Genomic DNA, 23,176 nt, shown 5'->3' on the forward strand with positions numbered 1-23,176 from the left:
ATAGTACTACGAATACTGCCACCAATATGAGTTTTAAAAATACTAAAAAAATTTTTTTCAAATGCTCTCAATTCTCCCTCCCTCCCACTTTCTTAGCCATTATTTCCTATACTCTTGTCCTCTTAGCCTTCATTTAGTCTTACTTCTACTAAGAAGTATATATTTAATGTTCAGCACCAACTCTTAATGTTGATGTTTCTCCGGCCATTTAGTTACCTGAAGCTCATTCTCTAGCAGATTGTTCAGAAAGGGCTAACGAGGGGCCAGCCCTGTGGCCGAGTGGTTAAGTTTGCATGTTCCGCTTCAGCAGCCCAGTGTTTCGCCTGTTCAGATCCTTGGTGCCGACATAGCACCGCTCATCAACCCATGCTGAGGCAGCGTCCCGCATAGCACAACCAGAAGGATCTATAGCTAGAATATACAACTATGTACCGGGAGGCTTGAGGAGAAGAAGAAGAAGGAAAAAAAAATGGCAACAGATGTTGGCTCAGGTGCCAATCTTTAGAAAGAAAGAAAAAGGGCTAATGAGTCCCTGTGCCCTTTTTACTTGAAAGTCAGTTTTGCTGGAAACACAATGCTTGGCTCATATTTTCTTTCCTTGAGAATCTTAAGGAAAGAAATAAGGAATCTTATTTTCTTTGACCATAAAGTTTTGCTCTTGAAAAGTCTGATGATTATCTAATTATAACCTCATAAATCATGTGCTCTTTTTTCTCCTAGATATTCAAAGAATATTTTATTTTTCTTTAAAACCCACTAATTGCACACTAGAATGTCTTGGTGTTAGCCATTCTGGGTTGATATTCTTAGGTATGCAGTAATCTCTTTTGATATGTAACTTCAAATCCTTTTTATTTCAGAAAAGTTTTCTTGAATTACAGTTTTTAGCATTTCTTGTGGTCCCTTTATTTAGTTTTCTTCTTCTTTTATGGATTGTGCTTTTTTTTTAAAGTCCTTTTAAAGAAATTCTTATATCCCAAAGTCACAAAAACATTCTAGAGATTTTAAAGCTTTGACTTTTACTCTAAAGCTCTTAACACACCTGGAACTGAGTTTTCTATATAGTGTGATCTGTGTGCGAAACTCTTTTCATGAAAACATAGGAGAAAAATTCATGTTGTTTAGGTTATCAAAAAAGTTGTACTTTTGAGGAATTATTTGATATTATGGAATTATGAATTAGTCTGATTCCTATCTGGTGTCTGACTCAAGACACGAGGAATATAAAAGTGCAGCAGTGGCCGCGTTGGCTTAAGCCAGCAAAGCAGAGAGAAAGAGCCATGTTAGGAGCTAACCGTACTTCTACTCAGCCGGGCCAAGAAAGGATAAGTGGTTTTTGTGAACCAGATGTGCACCTCCCAGATGAAGAGATCAGCCAAGAAGTCTCTTAAAAGGGACAACTTTGCCCAAGAGACAAACTTAAAGAAGAGAGCCACTTAAAATGGTAATGGGACCCCAACAGAAAGAACCTTGATGAAATGAACTCATCAGATGCCCAGACTAACTGTCAGCTGAAGTCCTAAGTGGCCACTTGGGAAAAATGCCAATCTTCAAATTTTGTAGTTGGAGATTCCAGGCAGAGGAATCTAAAGAGCCTCCTTTAAGGATGAGTCAAAGCCGCAAGAATGCCAATACCAGATTGTTACAGTTAGTGGCCACGTAAACCTGGGTCTTTTTCCCCCATCCTTTCAACACTGGTCCAGACCTGGAAGATCAAACACTGTAGCTAGCTGACTGGGTGAGCAGCAGTAGAGCAAGATAAGAAAACAAAGGAAAAACTGAACACTGCAGGCCTCTTAGCCTGAAACAGGTCTCAGCAGTGGGAAGGATAAGCTGTAAATCAGCTAAGACATGAAACAATGGAGTTGTGAGATTATGAATGGTCTGAAGATTTCGAATATCTAAATGAGACACTTCTGGTGCCCAAAGGTGACCAGAAGATGTTTTTGTTTTTTAAGAATGATTGGAAAGCTATAGGACTCACCTGAGAAATTATTTAAAAGTGGAGAAGAAACGGTCCATTGAATAGACTTGAAGGGAAGCAGTAAGAAAAAATAAAGCTTTCTGTTCACCCTATAAAGATGTTTTCGTTCAGTAAATGACTATATTTGGTAAATAAACAAATGAGTTTACGCTGAGATAAATTGTAAAAATTGAGGAAGGACATGATTAGGTAACACGTGAATTTAAACCATGGCCTTTGTTTACAATTTCCTGGTATTTGAGGTCAATCAAACCTTCAAACTCCTGAGCAAACCTCATCTGTTCCATGGAGAGGCCATCTGCTCCCGATTGTCAGGACTAATAGAGACAGTGTATAGAAAGCTCTAGGCACATACTGAGACCTTAAAAAATTATCTGATTATCATGCCCTTCTTTATTACAGTCTGAGAGATACCACCTCACACTTGATCATAAGGTATTTCCCATTAGACGAGTGTCTTTTTTTGCTCCGACTACTGTCAAAGTTTATTAGAATACTGGTCAGAACTTTGAGCTTAAAGTTTTTCAATAATAATTGATAACTGATCAATAAGTAGAGATAAGCGGAGTTAGAATATCATAATAGGAATGCTTTGGGGTTGGCAAGGGAAGCCAATCAGCAACCCTGAAGTCACAGCTTTTGTTAGCCTAGTCAACTCTTCACTGTTTCTACCATTGGATTTCTCATTCTCTATTGAACATCTCTTGATTTTATGCTCTGGAGTCTCCTACCACAAAACATCAAGTCTTTAGAAATTATATTATTTGGGGGTATCAGACTTTCGGAATAAGAACGTCTGACCCAAGCTCAGTGAGAGCCACACCACCTAACTGGATGACGCACTGCTGTGTGAGAGCTGCCTGTAAGCAGTGTAAGAAAATTCTGCACAAGGCAAGGAAAATAAATTGGTGAAGAAGTAAGATAGAAAAGAAGGGTATGTTTTCTCTTTGGATTTAAATGAAATTCCACAAGTGGATTTTGAATTCAACATTTTTAAAAATGTCTCGTTTTTAAATTATTTAATTTACTCATTTAATCTGTTGTAAAGATGTTTGAAAATGGATGCTTGACTTTTTCCATGCCTGTATTTTGTGGTCATGTACAATGCTTTGTAGGAGTAAAAGAACATTTTCTTTTCTAATATATTTCCTTTATGTAGTATCCACTGTTCAAAGATTGTTAAAAATGGTATAGAATATTTCCATGGTCTTTGGATATATTTACCTTCTTAATCTAGTCACTATGCCCCTACTATAAGCACTATGAGGATAGGGATTGTGTCTGTTTTAACATTATTTTATAAAAACTTAATTTTCTTTCCTTATTCTATAAGTTATGGTCCTCTACCATGCAAATCAAAATTACAAAGGAAACACTAACCCCAAAGATGGATAGTAGAGAAAACTAAAATGAATGGTTTTCTTGATGAAAAAAAGATATCATTCTTTTCTGAAAATCTAACAACTTTTCCAAATTCTGGAAAAAATGAAAGGAGAAGCAAAAATGGGTTTTCATTATTACATAAATCTGAATATGACTAGCCAAATGCACAAAAAAGCACTAACTGGAAATTTTAGCCGCAAGTCTTCATTTGAACGTTGATATTGATGATTTAAAAGCAGTTGGAATAGGTGATTAAATATTTAATCATGATAATGATTAAACACTGAAGATTTTAAAGCAGTTTAGGAAGAGTTACATGAAATTTATTTTTGAATTACAACAATTTCAAATTTCAAATTAATACACTTAACTAAAAGATAATTTTTATTTTATCAGAGAAAATCAAAGGCAATTAATTAAGGATATAACTGGCTTTTAGTTACTTAAAAATAAAACTTCGAGAAGCAGATAATTTAGAGAAACTGTCACTTTATTGTTTGGATTTTAAAAATAACTCAATTATATGGACTAAAGAGATATGACAAAGCCGGTCTCCAAAGTCGGGGGTGGGGGAGGGAGAGGGGAGCAGTTCTTTAGAATCCATCAGTTGTTTTGTCCTAATGGCAACTTTATTTTGAACATATAAAACTTATATTCTTTCTCATCACAAAAACTGAAGTAAATATGTTCCAACCCTCAGGATGACTATTTGTGTTTTGGGGATAAAGAGAATTTTGCACCCTTATTTGTGGCTTCTTATTCCTCTACAATGACCCCATTCAGGGAAATAAAAGGCACATTTGTTTTACTGATCTCATCTAAGCACATTATAAAAGGCAAGATAATTGCTAGGAAATCTATACTTAAACTACTGGAATGTAATAGGACTGAGCAGTCCCTTATAGAACATATAGAGGTCAGATTTAACACTCCAGCTTGACCTCATCATGATCTGGAATAAGAGCATTTAGTGATTTTTAAGACATTAATAGAACAGGGTTATGGGAAATCTACTCTAGATTTGACATTTCATTTTTGTGTGTGTGCACGTACGTGAATTCAATATATGAGTGTTCCAAAGGAAATACATACAAGTCAAGTTTACCCAATTATAGAATAGATACAATTAAACGTCCAACCCCAATGATACAATTAAGAGAACTGCAAACTCAAACATGGAAAACAAAATGGTGAAGCAAGATAGAAATGGTGAATAAGATGACTAAATTGTATTGTCATTACTTCTTTTCGCATGTATTTTTAAAGCAAGGAAATTTAATCAGTGCAACATACTTTGGATCATTTTATGGCCAATACTATAAGAAATTTTTTATTTTATCTGGTCCAAGCTACATGTTTATTCTATGATTAGGAAAAATGAAAACAAACCACCAAATAATAAAGGAAATCAACCTCAGAAAATAGAATATTCGATTTTGAAATGTATTTTATCATGGGAGAATCTCCTACTGGATCTGAAAATGTTATAAAATTATTCAGGGCATATTTACTGTATAACTATTATGCTCCCTTTGTAGGGTAGGAATTAGGTAGACATTAGGGATGGGTATGAGAGTAGACATGATAAAAACTGAAGACAAGTGGTCAAGGGGCAGACAACTGTGTCTGAGCCAGAACATTCCACAGAGCAGAGTTGAGAAGGGAAAACTGGCAGGGAGTTCTCCCAGTGAACATGCAACTCTAAAACAAACTGGTTTTCCTCTCTAAAGAAGAAAGCCCTCCACCAGCACACTGAACAGAGTTTCCCTGCGCTGTGAGATAACAGCCTATCCTCCATCTCTGGAAGAATCAGGCTGGTTTTAATACACTAGAGCAGAGCTCATGTTCCATTTTGTCATTCCATCTTCTAAGCGAAACTGCCACAAAAGTCCCTTGGAAGTCATTCATATTAGAGCTGCTTTACATTAAATTTTACTCTAGGTTAAACTTTATCAAATCTTATTCTAGGTTATTCTATCATAGGAAATTTTATTCTAGGTAACACAAACTTGGACAGGATTCTTTAAATAGCAGCAAGAGAAGAAAACCACAAAGTCTTATACTTGAACACTACGGGTGATAAAACTGTTTCAGAACAGTTCTGACCACGGGTCTCAATAAAACAGACAAGCTCTGTCTACATGGCTGTGAGGCAAGGCATTGTCTCATCATTTTTGGATCCTAGTGTATTACGGCAGTGCTCAGTATTTAATAGGGGCTCCATCAGTGTTTAGCGAATAAAAGCAAACTACATGAGCAGAAATCTGGAAATAGTGTGGGTTCTGAAATACTGCTGCCATATGGACAAGTTATGACTGACCAGCTCCCCTTGAAGTTAAAACTGCCTTTCTATATAAATAATCTTATACGTGATAATAGAACCTGTCATCTAACAGACACCTTACAAACAGTATGTTATAAACCCAACGATCACCCTGGAAAGTAGATATCTTCTTATTTTTCAAATTAGGGAAACTGAGGCTTAGAAAACTTAAATAACTTACTTAATTCCACCCATGCAAGAAGTGGGGCTTCTGCGATCAAGCACTGTTCATTCTGACCTTTCTATAGCACGCTCATGAACTGGTGGGCAATGTTTTATATCATTATTGCTTGAAATTACAGTAAGAAATCAAATCCATTCTCTGTCTGGGGAGCATATATTTCTTTACTGACAACTATAAAAAATAAAAGGATGCATTTCTTCCTGTCTGACTGGAACATATGCTTGTATTCTAAGTATCAAAGGTGACAGATTGAATTTACAGCTACAGCATAATAATGTTTGGTTTGGGGGAAATGTTTGGTTCCTCAGCAGAAGGAGCAGGGGGCAGAAGATAGAGGTAGGCAAACCCTAAAGAGAACTAAGGGTAATTCTTAGGAACCCATCTGTGGCAAGGGGCTATCACTTGCAGGAGTCCCCAGAGACACCTCCAGAATCAAGACAGAAAGCCACTCGTGTCTCTTGGGTTGTTTCTGATGTTTGGGGACAAGAAGTGGTGACACTGGTATAGAAAAAGGATACTACCACTGGTATTAGCATCATTGAGACTCTCAGATTAAGAGGGACTTCCACTTCTGCCAATAATGGAATTTTTTTTTTAATCAGACCCATATGCTTAACTGTAAAGAACTAGAAAAGCTGGGTTAAAAATACAAAAAGGATCTTTTTTTAAAATTTTTTTTACTGTGGAAGATTCGCCCTGAGCTAACATCTGTTGTCAGTCTTCTGCTTTTTTTTTCTTGGCTTGAGGAAGATTAGCCCTGAGCTAACATCTGTGCCAACCTTCCTCAATTTTGTGTGTGGGTCACTGCCACAGCATGGCTGATGAGTGGTATAGGTCCGCGCCTGGGATCCGAACCTGTGAACCCAGGCCACTGAAGCAGAACGTGCCAAACTTAACCACTATACCATAAAGATGGCCCCCCCAAAAGAATCTTTTTGATGGTATCTTCAGAGGACAAGATCCTGGAGGGAAGATGCAGAGAAGTCTGCCCATATCCAACTCTGTTTCTCCCCTTGACTCATTTCCCAATTTGGAAGCTGTTCCAGAGGCTAATTCACTCAGAAAGTGGCAGCTAAAAAGCAGAGAAGCTGAGAAGAGCTGTCAGGAGTCCCATGGTCCTGAGAAAACAAAAACTGGAATACAGGGGCAACTAAGGAGAAATGGCCTTTGAAAACACCTCAAGCTTTTAGTTGGGACACAAAAAGGGCCACCCTACAAGTAAGAATGAACCTGAAATAGACTAGACCTAACCGACTGAGAACCATATAGATGAAGGTGTTCTGCTCCTGGCCTAGCTTTCTAACAGAAGCAAAAGTAAAATCCTTTATAGAAGTAAAAAATACCACTCAGAGCCTAATTTTTTTCATAAACAAAGACAGCATCCCAATAAAAATTTCTGGGGACACTAGGAAACAGGAATAAGAAAAAGACAACAGAAACAAGAACCATAGATATCTAAATATTAGAGTTATTAGGCACAGACTTCAGAATTTCACTAGAGAAGTAGAATCTATAAATAAGAATCATATGAAAACCCTAGAACTCAAAAACCCAATGATTCAACAAATTGGAAATTTAAATTAAATATTTATAATAAAAACCATGAAATACTTTGAAAAGGTTTAACAATATGTGTGCAAGACTTGTATGCTGAAAATTACAAAGAGAAATTAAAGACCAAAATAAAAGGAGAGATGGAGAGAGAAGCCACTATCACAGATAAGAAAACTCAATAATGTTAAGATGTCAATTCTCCCCAAACTGATCAACAGATTCAACATAATCACAACCAAAATCCCACAGGCATTTTAGAAATTGAAATGCCAATTCTAAAATTTATATTAAAACTCAAAGGACTTAGAAACAGCCAAAACAATTTTGAGAAAAAAGAAAGTTGGATATGTTGGCATAAGGACAGACATATACTTTTCGATGGAAATAAACAGAGATTCAGAAAATCAGTTGATTTTCCACCAGGGTGGCAAGGTAATCCAATGGAGAAAAGGATAATCTTTTCAACAAATAGATTCTCATTTTAAAAAGTATAAATATCAACTCCTATCATTATACCATACAGAAAAATTAACCTTCAGTGGATCATAGGCCTAAATGTAATATACTGTGAATATTAAAAAGATAAGAGGATTTTATTTACAGCTTTATGCTAACAAACTTTCATATTTGTATAATATGTACAAATTCCTAGAAAAATACAACTTATAAAAACTGCTCTTCAAAACATTATGAAGAAAATGAAGACAGGCCACAAACTGGGAGAAAAATATTCACAACACACACTTTGACTAAAAACACATGTATACAGGGGAAGGGGCTATGGAGAGGTATTAGTAAAAGGGAACAAAGTTTGCTATATAAGATGAGAATGTCCTAGAGATTTACTGTACAGCACAGTGCCTATAGTTAAGATTACTGTATGGTAAACTTAAAAATTTGCTGAGAAAGTAGATCTTATGTTAAGTTTTTTTAATCACAAAATAATAATAAAGAGGGTGGGAGGAAACTTTTGAAAATAATGGATATGTTTATGGCATACAGGGTAGTGACGGTTGCATGTATGTACAGTTAACTCCAAAGACATCAAGTTGTAGACATTAAACACATACAGCTCCTTGTATGTCAATCACAACTCAATAAAGAAAAAAGTGTGTGCATAATATATAAACTCCTACAACTCAATTATAAGAAAACAAACTCAATTTTTAAAATGGGCAAAAGTTTTGAAAATACTTCACAAAAGTGAAATACCATACACCTCCAATGGCTAAAGACAGACAACACCAAGTGTTGACATTTGAAAAGACCCATCATCCTTTTAAACTAGAGGGAAGCTGTTTAAAGAATGCAGGTGCAGATCTATCAGATGGTGGGAAGATGAGAGAATTCTTGCCTTAAGGCTCAGTTTTTTCCCCCAATAAAGGACAAAGCGAAGTCATTGGTTGAGAAGGAAGTTGGTGATATGGAGAGGGAAGAGAAAGAATGAAATGTTTGGTTTACAGAAGAGAGCGAAGTAACTAGAGAAAAGGAGTAGATGACCAGACAATGGGGAGAGCCCATTTAGGTCAAATCGTGTTAGTCCCATCCAACTGCTCTGCTGGGTGCACGCACAGAGAAGATAAATGCATGAGTTCATCCATGATCTGGTTTTGCCAGGCAAGAAGTAGAAGACAGGGACAAAAGACTTGAGAGTATTTGCAGGGAAGTGATTCAAACGCACTTTTTGTGAATATATATATATAAATAAGTAAATAAATAAGTAATACAGTGTTTAGACTGTGAAGAACCATGTTAGCCTAAGTTACTAGTTCAACGGTGGCAAAATCAGGCACTCCCTCAACTACACGTTGGTTGTATATACTGTACAAGAAAGACAAGAATGTACATACACAAAGTTAAAATCAGCAGCTAAACGTGATATATCCAAAGCTGACACATCTAATGATGAAAAAAACTTATTCCTTATTCTACATATTCAGTTAGAGGTCTAAAACCTTTTTTTCCTTACCTTCTTTCAAATCAGTCTCTACACATTTATTGCAGCTTTAGCTGCGACCTACTCTTTCACATGTTTTCTACTATCTTCCATTATGTTTTTTTCCCTTTTTCCCCCTGGACATTTTGCCTCCTGCTCACCCGATTTCTGGTCAATTTTTAACGATACTGAGAAACTGCCCATTTTTTGGCTTTTCACATAAACATGTCATGGCACTCCTCAAGCTACCTTAGCTTTCCTTACAACACCCACTACCAAGCCCACCAAAAGGTTTTACTGAAAAACAGTAACATGCCCTTATTTGGCTACGCCAGACAATCTTTCTTGTATTCCCCAGTCCACCTGGATCTCTTACTATATCTGCTGAAAAGTCTCGATTGCTTTCACAAATACTGTTTTGTGTAGGCCACCGACTGGCAAGAACCCTGAAACACAAGGATCAAAGTGTTCACCAAGGCTGAAAAATTTCTTGGGAGAACCGAGCACCTTGCAACTGACACTTTTAGAATTACAGTCTAAAATTCAAACAGGGTCGATAGAGATTCACACTGATTTTATTTTTGCAACATACTTGGTTGCTTCCATGCTGCATCTAAAACCAAAACAAAACCAACGCACTCTCACGAGTTTCTACGGTCCATCTATTACAAAGGGTTTGCCTCTATCTTATAAAAATGGAGAAAAGGAAGAAGTTCCCTTTGGAACGCTTTGTTAGGGGCAGCCTTCCTTCAATTAACAAAATCTGATAAAGACCAAGACCACACCACAAAATACAGTATAAGATGTCTAGTCTCAGAAAAACGGAAAAGTAAAGCAAAGGAACTCCGTAAGTTCTTGACCAGCACTGCTAAAAAGCCAAAAGACACGCTTCCTTAACTACTTAAAAAATATTTTTAGTTCCACACTAACTGTCTGCGTTCCTTTCCTTGACACGTCCCTACCGCCTCAGGATTCACGCTTAAAGGCACAGAGCGGGTGCATCGAGCCCGTCCGGGAGACCTAGCGGGAAAGGCTGGGTCCATGCCCACACTGGGACCACACCCAGCAGGCATTTGGGTCGTTTAAGAGTTAAGAGGAGAACACAGCTTGACTTTTTCCCTCACGTACCATTAACTTTCCACAAAGATTTCCAGAAACCTGAACTCACAGCCAGAAACCCAAACCCCGTGGGCGGGAGAGAAGGGGAGGGAGGAAAAAAAAAAGCACTACGCCACGATTTCCACCTTGCCGGCCCAGCGAACGTGCAAACACGGAGAAAGACGCAAACGCCAGCGGCGCCTACGTCCCCAAACTGCGCAAGCGCACGGCAAAGCCCCGCCCCCTCACGCTCCCGTCCAGGCGAGGCGCGCTCACCAAAAACCAAACTCTGCTGGCTCCGCCCGGGGCTTCCGCCCCGAGGCCCGTCGGTCGCCGTTCGGTTCCGGCTCTAGCCCCGCCCTCAGGCGGGAACCTGCAGAAGTCTTAATATCCGGGAACAGGGGCTGGCGCCGGCGCACACTTCCGGTGACGGAGGCGAGGGTAGGATCCGGTGACGCCTCTTCCCGTCTCCCCAGCCGCTCGGGCTCCGGCTCTCGGTGCGGCAGCGCCATCTGGTGCCGAGTGTCCCGCCGCCCGTAGAGGGGGCGCGCGCCTTTCTCTCGGAACCTTCCAGAGAACCCGCGGCCTAGGCCTTCTTTTCTCCCGCCCTCGGGAAGGGAGGGACCCGAGTCTCCGCCCTGCCGAGTTCCCGCGCAAGAGGTCCTTGGCCGGCCTTTGAAGCGGAAGCTGCTCGGAGGAGGAGCTGTATATGCGCAAGATGGAGGGGAAACAGTTCTTTTTCTAGTTTTAAGCCCAGCAAAAGCGGTTCTCTCTTGTTTGGCTTTCTCAGGGCTCGTCCTGGGCTGCTCCCCGTCATCCTCGCGTCAATTCCTTAGCCTGTCGGGAGTGTGGGCCCCCGTTTCTCGCGTGGTGGGAAGATGCACACGCTTTGTGGCTTAGGTTGGCCTCTGCGGTAACCGCCTTGTTTCTTTCCCTGATTAAAGCAGTGTTGTAAAAGGGTGCAGTGTGTATTGGGAGCCCATCGAGAAGGGCAGAATTTAGTGCATAATTTGCTTTCAGACAGCCCAAAACATTTTGGAAAGGTAGCCTCAGAAACACTCGGGCTGAATATAGATTTGTTTGCATGGCCTGTTTCTTTTGGATAACCAGAGAGGGAAAATCATTTCCCCAAAGTCAACAAAATCAACACAGATTCTCTCGTGATAATGAATTCTTGCTTGCAAACATAGATTTTCTTGGAAGCTTGTAGGCCTGACAATCTTAGCCAGCGTAGGACTGTTTCGATGTTCTGTTGGAATGGTGCTTTAACTGAGTATCAAAGTGTGTAGTGAAAGCTGGTGGAGTGAGTTTCCCTTGGAATTCAGATGTTCGCACCTACTAACTTTAGTGCTCCCCTGCGAGGTTCGCCTGTAGCAGTGGTTCTCAGACTTGAGCGTGCGTCAGAAGTCCCTGGAAGGCTTATGAAAACAGGTTAGTCTTAACCAAACGTTTCTAGCTGGGAAGGTCTGGGGTGGAGCTCCTGGCTAATGATGGCTCTGGTTAGGTCTCTGGTGACACTTAAGAAGTTGGTACTAGGATCACAGCTGGAATAATTTAGAGTTGAGGATTGCTTTGTTATTAATGCTCCTGTTATTTCAGAAGAGATGCTTATGAGAATAAAAGTGGAGAAATTAGGAGGGCTTTGGCCCCATTGCTGGAAAGCGATAAGCTAAGCCCTAGAACCAGGAAAGTTCTACCTAAATGAGCGTTCACACGTTAAAGCAACTACGACATATCAATGTGTTCTGCATATAATCGTGGTAGAGGCTGCTGTGATACCAGGTATACTAAATATTTCAATTATTTTTGCAGTCACTTCTATTCTTCACATTAACTGGTAAAAGTCAGTAAATCAGAAATGACTAGAATTAAGGCCAAAATTGTTTCAACAATCAACTTTTACCTTTTGGTAGACGCCAGACTTTGAAAATCCTTTTGCATCTCCGCATGTTCCCTTGCATCTTTCAATCCTCTACCAACCTCACCTCATCCCCACTATGCCATTTACAAGTGTACACAGTGCTTTCTTTTGTAAAAATGGCTTGCCTAATCGTTTCTCCAGGCGTTTTCTCAATTCTGTCAAATCCTGACTATGCCACTGCATTCATTGACCTCAACACAGTGAATAAAGCGCACAGCACACTGTAAGTTGTATCCTTGCTCCTAATTGAAATAGAAATGTTAGATAGGTTTGTTATGTTCATAGCTGAAATTATTCCTAAAACTGATAAAAAGTTTAGAATGTTTTCTCTAGTGCGACTGACTTTAAAAATAACTGATATGCCTTTGATTTGTAAATTGCTATATCCAAAGATCAATGAAAACAACTGAGATGCTGCTTTTGCAATAATTTAGTAAGGTTTTTATTCAAAAGCACTTTCTTTTTTTCGTGAGGAAGATTGGCTGTGAGCTAACTCTGTTGCCAGTCTTCCTCTTGTTGCTTGATGAAGATTGTCATTGAGCTAACATCTGTGCCAGTCTTCTCGGTTTTGTATGTGGGACACCGTCTCAGCATGGCTTGATGAACAGTGCTAGGTCCTCGCCCAGGATCTGAACCTGCAAACCCCAGGCCACTGAAGCAGAGTGTGTGAACCTAAACACTACGCCACCGGGCTGGCCCCAACAAAAGCAATTTTAATAACAATTTTAATGAATAAATTCATTGTGAGCTTTGAGGAATGAATCCATACTGTTTGAAATGTAAATAATTTATCACAAAATTACATCAGATCAGTGAGCTTGTACCTTATATATTTTTATAAAATTGGGTATTAATCACACATGCTTGTTTTTTTCCTGTATGTTTTAGATCCATCCACTAAATTGTTTATTTCTATCTCTACGTCAGACTGGATTCCCTAAATCAGCTGGATTCCCTAAATCAATCTTGTTCTAAAGCAAATTCATGGACTTTGAGGATCCTCCTTATGGAAAAATGCAAGGCTCATTTTTTGTACTTCTATGTGAATGAGCCTAATTCATAGACTCATTTTTACTGACAACTGAAGATTTCTTAGTGCTAACATGCTGAATGAGTTATTCAGGCTTACTAAATTTGGTATTCATAGACTAAAATTATTGCATTACCACAAATAACTGAGGATTCTAATTCAGTACTCCATCGAGTTGTGTGGTGCCACCAACTCTTGGCAACTTTGCAAACTCTTGCTCTATATGCACACATGCAGGCAGTTGGATTTCCCATAATATTTGAGAAGGTTACTTTCTTGCTGGTGTATCTTCGGTGTTAATGTTGTGATGTTAACTATTCTTAATTATTGCTATTCTTCCGCTTACTACCTTTTTAGAATGATGTGAGGTTTTGTATTTTTGAATTATTTTGTACTTTTGTAATTTCCAGGTGTTATCATTTGACTTTTATTTTCTACCTCTCAGTTTTTTTTTAAATCATTATTATTTTGTTCACTGGACTTCAGGTTTTTTCTTTTTCCTTATAATGTGAATAAACCTCCATCAGAGTTAAAAAAGAAAACAGCTTGAGAATTGAGAACACCTGTCTGAAAACCATGGCGTTGCCCTAAGAGAACTTTGTGTCTGGCTAATTACTGGTTAAGCATTTAAACCAAGGAAAGAAAGGTACATGTTCTGTGTTTCATTTTAAATGAAGCTTTTAACTAATTCGCTCATGATGAGGGGAGGTGTGATATAAAACACAACTATTTATTAGAAATGCTGCCTGTTGTATTTGGGGAATATTATTATATAACCCTACTTTGTTGACTAAACGTAATTAGTAATTTATGGCATTTATTATGGCTATTAGCATTACCACTTATCTTGGCTAATTTTGTCAGTAAGCATCAGTTGTAGTTTACTTTCAACCAAGGATTAGTGGAGGTTGTTACAGTAATTAGATTAGGACTCTAGTGTCAAATTTGCTTTCAGAAGTATTTTCTATTATTAATCACTTTTGAGTTCTATTTTCTGATTTTTTATCTTCCCTCCTATTTTCTAAAAACATAATACATACATGTATGTGTGATGAACATCTGTGGAAAGGAGTATTTCTCCAAGGAGAAATTTCAAAATAAGTTAATTCAGCTGATTTGCAGTCTTAACTGTTATAGATATCTTTTCATCAATATTAAATTTGCTACAGTCAGTAGACTTGTTAATACTTTCTACTTTAGCCTAACAATGCTGATACTCACATTTTGACTAAGTGTTGGGACCAATTTTCCTATCCTTTGTACGCTGGCAATGTTCATCTTTTTGTCAGTCACTGGTAGTTGAATCTCTGTAGCCTTCATACTGCTATTTTAGGTGTTTGAGTTACAGTTCTCAGACTTTCTAATCTTTTGGCTTATCATGTTTTAAATCTCATTCAAACTGCCTATCATTTCCGTTAAGTTATTCTTTGGAAGTAAGTTTGAATTAATTATTCTTCTCTACTCATTTTAATGACTGTTCTCCCTAATGGTGAGCTACACTTATTATTATGTTGTTAAAATAATATTTCTTGTTTGTGATCAATTTAAATGGAAGACTAACACGTTGCACATGTTCCAATGATAATTGATATAATTTGATATATGGATGAATTAAGTAACTTTTAAAGTGGTGATGCAGATCATATATTCTTTGTAATAGCAATTTAAAGCACTTGACATTTAATATGTATAAAATATTTTAATATATAAGTTTACTATACTAGTTTGAGCAATTTGTGCCAATTATTATACTACTTTGGAAAAAGTAAAAATGCACTTTTTTATATGGTTTTTAAATATTACCACAAAATTAGCCATTTCCCAGTAGATGTTTTTCAGCTAGTATTGTATACTGTTTTACTCTTAATCTTTCAGCTATGTGTTGGTCGGAATTAGTTATCAATGCTACTGAACTGTTTCTACCTCTTCTTCCATAGCCTTGATATTTTGGTTATATAGATGGAACCATTGTATCAACCCCACTGTCCTAAATGTGCTTCCATACCAGATGAAATTCAGCTGAATGTTTTGCTTATAAGTAAGGTTTTGCAAAGTCAGGCTTCCCAGGAAATAGCAGAGATATATAACCAGCGGACTTAATATTGAATATGTGTGGTACATTTCGGTTACTTAAACCAAGTATAAGTTTGTGATAAGACTTTTATGGAAAAAAAGAAATTTCCAGCAATACTTAAAAAGATTATACTGTCTTGTGCTATATAATAAAATAACTTAGAGAATTCAACAAAGTTTGCTGTTTTAGCTGTTTGCCCTTTTAACATACATCTTACTATGCAACTGTCAGTCTGTTCTCAATTACATGAAAAATGACGGCACTTAAGATCTTAAAAATATAATTAAGAAAGTAGAATATCTATAGCTAGGGCAACATACCTAATTGATCTTTTACTCAGTCACTAAGATGCCTCAGTAAATTCTCCAAAGCTTTTTGGAATTAAGAAATAACCATAGTGCTGAACAGGAACCAAAAAAATTACAGAAACACAGCCCTCAGAAAAAATGTGAATGTTATCAAATCCTCTGAAACTCCTTTGTGCAAAGAAGGCACTGTTTTAGACACTTGAGGGTGTTAATGAAAAAAAGAATAGGAATGTGGCTCTCACTGAGTTTTCAATTTAATGGAGTTATGTAATGCTGAATTTATACTTAAATTCATAGCTAGATTTTATTCTATGAGCAAGTCAAGCCATTTGATTAAATAATTTAGAAAATGAAAAAGAAGCAAAAGGAAGAGTATAGTAAAGATAAAAGGAGTAATAGTAAATGCATTAGAAAATAGGAAAAAGTCCCCAAATAATAAATGTGGGAAATCCCAATAAAAATTAGAAATTAAAGAAAAGTTTTAACATGTAGAAAACGTGTTAAATACATACATATGGTCACAATCAAGTTTGAGAATCATGAAATGAATGATTTCAAAATCAAAACTACCTAAAATAGTTTAATCATATTTTACCAATAACAGAAAATTTTTTTTAAAGTTATCAAATTAATTGCTTCTCTCAAAAGGCTCTAGTTCTAAATGGTACTGTTGAAATCTTTTATCCTTAAGAGGAGTAGATAACTTCATATACAGAACATAGAGAAAAATATAGAAAGCTACCCAGTTCATTCTACTAAGCAAGCATAATTATCCTACCAAACTCTTAAAGCATGCAAAGTTATATATCAATCTCACTTATGATTATGCATATAAATATAATATTAGCATACAGACAATAGTATATTAAAGAGTAATTTAGCTAGACCAAGAAGAATCTATCCTTTGAATACAAATATGACAGTTTGCGTTGCTTTTCACAAGTATTCGTTCTTCCTTACCCATGCTGTTGAATAAGTGTATTTCCCCAGCTCATTGATATTGACCACATGACTTGCTTTGGCCAATGGAGTCTGAGTGGTTGTCAGTTTTGCCATTTTCAAGCAGAAACTTTAAGAGCAATTGCATGATTCATCTCAATCTCTCTGTCTTCTCCCCTCAACTATGATTGCTGTTGCTCCTTCAACCTGGATACAGGAAGGAGACAGTGAGCAGACCTGCAGTCAACCTGCAGGCTGTAACAGAGCTTGCAGTCTACAGCTTTAATGTGAATGTTTGTGTTTGTAAGCCATAAAGATTTGGAGGTTGGTTGTTACTGCAGCAAAAGCTAATACAATAAAGATGGTTCAATATCCAGAAATGTATTGATATCACATTGTATCAATAGGTAAAATAAGAAAAACCTGTGCAATTATATCCATTAGATTTCCAAAAGTCATTTAGTGAAATTCCATAGAAATTCTTAAATCTTTTTTAAAAAATGTAATTTAGAAGGCTAATTCCTTCATTTGTTAAGATGTCTATTTCAAACCAATCACAATTTTTATCTTATTTAAAGATAAAATACTAAGTAATTCTCTTTAAAACTGGGATAAAATAGGGAATTCTACTCTCAGCAATTTTGCATTGAAATGTCCTGCAAATTCTAAACAATATAATAGGAATATAATGGAGGAGAGAAAGTAGCGTTTTCAGAGGGTATGCTGGTTTAACTAGGAAGTTGGAATGCCTTACTGAAGACTCCGTTATGATGCCATTTGAGAGACCATGCCCTGACCACACCACACAGAAAGGATGGAGTTCTGTTTTATAGGATGCAGTATATGCTTTGAATGAGAGACCATTATATGGTGGTGTTTCCATCATAGACAAAATATATGGTTCCAGAAGTTAATGGATGAAACACATAATATGCCACTTGCAGAATTTTTGCTTTCCACACCCACAACTTTGAGCTCTTCTGGTTTAGAGACCTTAGTCTCCAAGCGTGGAATGCTTCCATCAGGGACACAACAATGATTCCTTCGAATTGGAAGATGATTTCATTTGCCTTTCAACTGACAATTTGGGACACCTCTGTCGCTGAACCAAAAGAAGAAAAAGATGCAATGATTAATCCATATTACCAAGCAGAAATTGATTTAGAGGCAAAAAGGACTATAGTTGGAACCTAGGGGATTCTCAAGTGGCACCTCATTACTTTCCTGCCCAGGAGGAAAGATTAATGTGAAACTATAGCAATCAAAAAAAGGCAGAACAATTTAGGATGCACACCTTTCAGAAATGAAGGTTTGAGTCATCCACCCGGTTAGGAACTCAGAGCAGCCAAGGTTTTGGCTGAGGGTAAGGGAAAGATGGAATGGGTAGTTGAAGGAATACATAGATAATCATCAATAACTTTGAAACTAATTATAGAAACGACTGTATTAGCTTTGCATATTTTCTCTCTGTTTTCTATATGCATATGTTTACTTGTATATACCAATTTTCTTCTTCCCTCTCATTTTTATTTATATACAAGCTGCTAGAAGCTAACATAATTTAGTCTTTAGGTAATAGAATACTCAGTGAAACTGTGGCTGAATTTGAGGAGTTATTACTATAGCCTGTGATGGACACAATAACTGTTGGGACTGTGTACCTCCTCATTTTGGGGGAAGGGATAGAGCTTCTTTACTTGTAATATGGCTAGCTGTATCTTATTAGTTGGTATTCTTTGCTACATAGGAATTCAAGTGTGTGTAGAAGGATGCATATGGAAGTAAATGGCCAAAGGAATGAAATATACCGCTTATCAATATATTACCTTCCAGTTCCAAATTCTCTTCTTTTCCTGTTCTATGAAAATGGATTTGGTACCTTTAATTTTATTTTTCCTGTACTAGCTTGCAATAAGCTTTGTCAGCATAGGATACTGGAAAGGCATTGCAGGAAGAAGGAGTTTTCCTTCCGGGTTCCAGTAGGCCCACTTGGTAAGCCCATGCTGCCTGTGTGGCTTCTCCTGCTGCCCGCTCCTGCAGTGCAGGCAGATGTTCTAGTACCCAGCTCCTGCACTGCATGACAGTTAGCAGCATCCAGTGGCCAGCAACTTCCCCCAACAATTCCCTCTGGGTAATTTTGTAGCAGAGTGCCTCCAGGGAGATCCCTTCCTATGAAGAGATCTTGCCAGCGCTCTAGAGGGAGAAGCAATTTTGCCAGCACCATAAAGGGAGATTTTCAGCAAGTTCTGCTGGTGCAGCTCCACAGTGACTTCTCTACCATCCAGTGACCCATAGTCATTCCCATTCCAACAAAGTCTGGATCTCAGCCCTGGGAGGAGGGTCTTCCTTAAGTGCTCTAATCTCAGCCATAGGGGTGGTAACTTCGCCTTACATCTCTAGTCTTGCATTTTTTAAAAAGTTCTCTTACTTTTTACTAGCCAATTCCTCATTACTTGAATACGCAACTATAGGTAATAATTTTTTATATTTAATTGTTCAAATCACTATGTGATTTCTTTCTCTTGGTGGTATGCAATCTGAAGAACAGAAAGAAAAATGAAGAATCTCAGAGATCTGTAGGACACATGAGCATACAATCACACATATACTGGGAGTCCTAGAAAGAGACGAGAGAGATAAAGAGGTAGAAAATGTGTGAAGAAAAGATGACCAAGAGCTTTCCAAATTTGGTGAAAAACATTTATGTACATATCCAAGAAGCTCAATGAACTCCAAAGGGTATTCACTCAAAGAAATACAAACATTATACATTATATGTCAAGATACATTATAGTCAAACTGTTGAAAGACAAAGACAAAGAGAACGCCGTGAATTCAGCAAGAGAAAAATGACAAACGCCGTGAATTCAGCAAGAGAAAAATGACTTATCACATGCAGTGGAACCACAATAAAATTAAAAGCTGACTTTTCATCAGAAATAGAAGCCAGAAGGCAGCAGGATGACACATTCAAAGAAAAAACTGTCAACCAAGAATTCTACATTCAGCAAAACTCCCCTTCAAAAAATGAAGGTGGAATAAAATCATTCTCAGGTAAACAAAGACAGAGAATTTGTTGTTAACAAATCTTCCTCACAAGAAATACTAAAGAAAATGCTTCAGGCCTATTGGAAATGACAACAGGTGGTAACTTGAAGCCACATGAAGAAATAACACTGGAAAAGGTAATTACATAAAAAGGCATGGAGGAACCTTAAGTGCATATTACTAAGTGAAAGAAGCCAATCTGAAAAGGCTACATACTGTATGATTCCGACTATATGACGTTCTGGAAAAGGCAAAATATAGAGACTGTAAAAAAATCAGTGGTTGCACGGGGTTGGGAGAAAGATGAATAGGCAGAACAGAGGATTTTTAGGGCAGTGAAAATACTCTGTATGATATTATAATAATGGACATTTATCATTATACATTGGTCCAAACTCATAGAATGTACAACACCAAGAGTGAACACTAAGGTAAACAATGGATTTTGGGTGATTATTAGCATCAGTATAGGTTCATCAGTTGCAACAGATGTACCATTTGATGAGTGACATCGATGATGGGGAGGCTATGCCTGTGTGGGGGCGGGAGATGTATGGAAGATCTCTGTACTTCTCTCTCAAATTTAGATTGTAAACCCAAAACTGCTGTGAAACATAAAGTCTTAATGTGGAAAAAAAGGTAATTACATAGGTAAATATAAAGAACTATATAAATACATATTTTTGTCTTTTTTCTCTTATTTAAAAGATAATTGCACAAAACAATAGTTACAAAACTGTATTATTCGGCTTATCTATAAAGATTGACAATATTAAGATGAAGGGGGAGGAAATGGAACTATATTGGAGCAAAATTTCTATATTCTACTGGCATTAAGTTAATATTAATCTGAAGTAGATTGTGAGTACTTGTAGTAGATTGTTACAAATTACTGATTATTGTAATGCGAAAAGCAGCCGCTAAGAAAAAACTAAAAAGTCTAAAAAAAGGAATTAAAGTAGTACACTAGAATATATCTATTTAAAGAAGACCGTAAAAGAGAAAGAGAGGCCAAAAAAGACTTGAGACATAGAGAAAACAAATATCAAAATAGCAGAAGTCCAACTGTATCAGTATTTCGTTACATGTAAATAGAGTAAATGCTTAAATCAAAAGGCAGAGATTGTCAGACTGAACTTAAAAAAAAAAATCAAGACCCAACTATATGCTGTCTACAAAAGACAGGTTTTAAATTCAACGATGGAAATAGACTGAAAGTTAAAAGAATGGAAAAAGATATACCACACAAACAGTACTCATAAAAGAGCTGGAGTGACTATATATACTAATATCAGACAAAATATACTTTTAAGATGAGCAAAACATACTTGAGATAAAGAGGGACATTTCATACAGATAAAAGGGTCAATTCAACAGGAAAATAGAACAATTATAAATGTATGCATACCTACCATAGATTCCTCAAGTACATGAGCAATAAATGATAGAATTGAAGAGAGAAATAGATGATAATAGTTAGAGACTTCAGAACCCCTGATCTCAATAATTAATAGAAACAACTAGACAGAAAATCAACAAGGGTATCTTTTAAACAACTCTATCAGCCAACTTTGACACAACTGACATCTGTAGAACACTGCACCAAATGAAAGCAGAATGCACATTCTTCCCAAGTGCACGTGGAGCGCTAGGCCGTAAACACACCTCAGTATATTTAAAAGGACTGAAATCATCTGAAGTGTATCTGCAACTGTAACAGAAATAAATTAGAGATCATCAACAAAAGGGAAATCTTTTTGTGGTAACGAAAATGTAGTAAGACTGCATTGTGGTGCTGGTTGAACAACTATAATTTACTAAAAAAATCAGTGAATTATATACTGAAAATGTAAATTTTATATGTAATTTATACCTCAATAAACCTGTTAAAAAATTAATGAAAGGAGAGTCACATTCACGATAGCAACACTAGTATAAACTTTTAGCAAACCTTTAATGAGAAATATGTGTGGCCTACATGAGTAAAAAGTGATAGAGCTTTGAGAGAATTAAAAGTAGAACTAAGTTAGAGAAAGTGTGCTTCTGTATGTCAAAAGTAATACTTCAAGGATGTTGGTTACTTTAAAATTACTGTATAGATTTAATGCAATTCCAGTGAAAAAAATAATGGAATTTTGGTTTGATTTATTTTCCAGCTTGACAAAATCATTCTAAAGTTCATCTTGGAGGTTAATACAGAAAAAAATGCAAAGAATATTTTGAAAGGAAGAGAAATGAGTTACGCAAGCTATACTAGACATTGAACTATATTTTTAAGCTATGATACCTGAAATACTGTAATACTGATGTGGTATAACATTAATTAAACCAAATATCCAAGTAATATAACATTTTATATGTTTTAGTACATATTAAAAGACATTACCACACAATTTAAAATGGATAATTCAGTAATTTTTATTGATATGAATGGCTGCATTTGACTTTGTAATCATGCTTCTGGGAATCTCTTTTATGGAAAGAATTCTAGAATGAAATGAGGTAAAAATATTAATTATATCTTTATTCATAATTGTAGAAAATTTGAAACAACCTAAACACTTGAGTAGGGGATTAGTTAAGATAAACTATAGTTAACTTACAACTCACAAGTAGGAATATTACAGGTATTAAAGTGATTATAGATAGGATGCCATTATAAGGGATAAAATGCTTATAAATTTTATGTTGTGAAATAGGAAGTAAAATTACAGTCATATGTTATTCAATGATGGGGATATGTTCTGAGAAATGTGTCGTTAGGCGATTTCATTGTTGTGCAAACATCATAGAGTGTACTTACACAAACCTAGATGGTACAGCCTGCTACACACCTAGGCTATATGGAACTAATCTTATGGGGCCACCATCATATATGGGGTCCATCGTTGACCGAAACATCATTATGTGGTGCATAACTGTATATAAATGGTGAGATTATAACTACATAAACGTAACAAAAATAACTTTGGATAAAGAAAATAGTAGGAAATACACCAAGATGTTAATTGTAATTTTGTGTTTGATTGTATTCTCAGTAGAATTTTTCGTATTCATTTCTAATTTACAGTGATAAAAATGAGCAAACATTTCTATGAAACTTTTTGAAGAATCATCAAAATTTTAAAAAATTATAGCTAATTTAATTTCAGAATTCATAGCAAATTTTTTGAAAAAGCTGTCTATAATTAAGATCCTGGTTGTATTACACAGAAGGTTTGGTGGACATGCCAAGTGCTTATCCCTTCATCAGTTTATGAGTTTCCATTATATCTTCTCTATACTTTCAGTATCTGGCCAATGAACACTAATAGACATAAAAGCATATTTTTAAAGTGTAGTAATTAAAATAGTGTAATACTAATATAGGGAAGGAACACATTAAATTAAAAAA

At 36.6% G+C, this 23,176-nt stretch overlaps 1 protein-coding gene across 7 annotated transcripts in view; it reads right to left on the reverse strand.

Annotated features, from left to right (window-relative positions):
* The window catches only part of STARD13 (StAR related lipid transfer domain containing 13), a 487,282-nt gene that overhangs the window by 361,917 nt on the left and 102,189 nt on the right, over positions 1–23,176 (reverse strand). For 2 of the 7 annotated variants that reach the window (XM_070239506.1, XM_023621499.2), the window contains exon 1: positions 10,739–10,814. The exons of 4 other annotated variants lie outside the window; for them this stretch is intronic. The gene's annotated coding sequence lies outside the window, so the exon portion shown is untranslated. Of the gene's footprint in view, positions 1–10,738; positions 10,820–23,176 lie in introns of those variants that run through there. One more of the 7 variants, XM_023621498.2, reaches the window with a different exon arrangement.

The sequence above is a fragment of the Equus caballus genome, chromosome 17 (genome assembly GCF_041296265.1).
Source record: "Equus caballus isolate H_3958 breed thoroughbred chromosome 17, TB-T2T, whole genome shotgun sequence".
Lineage (NCBI taxonomy): Eukaryota > Metazoa > Chordata > Mammalia > Perissodactyla > Equidae > Equus > Equus caballus.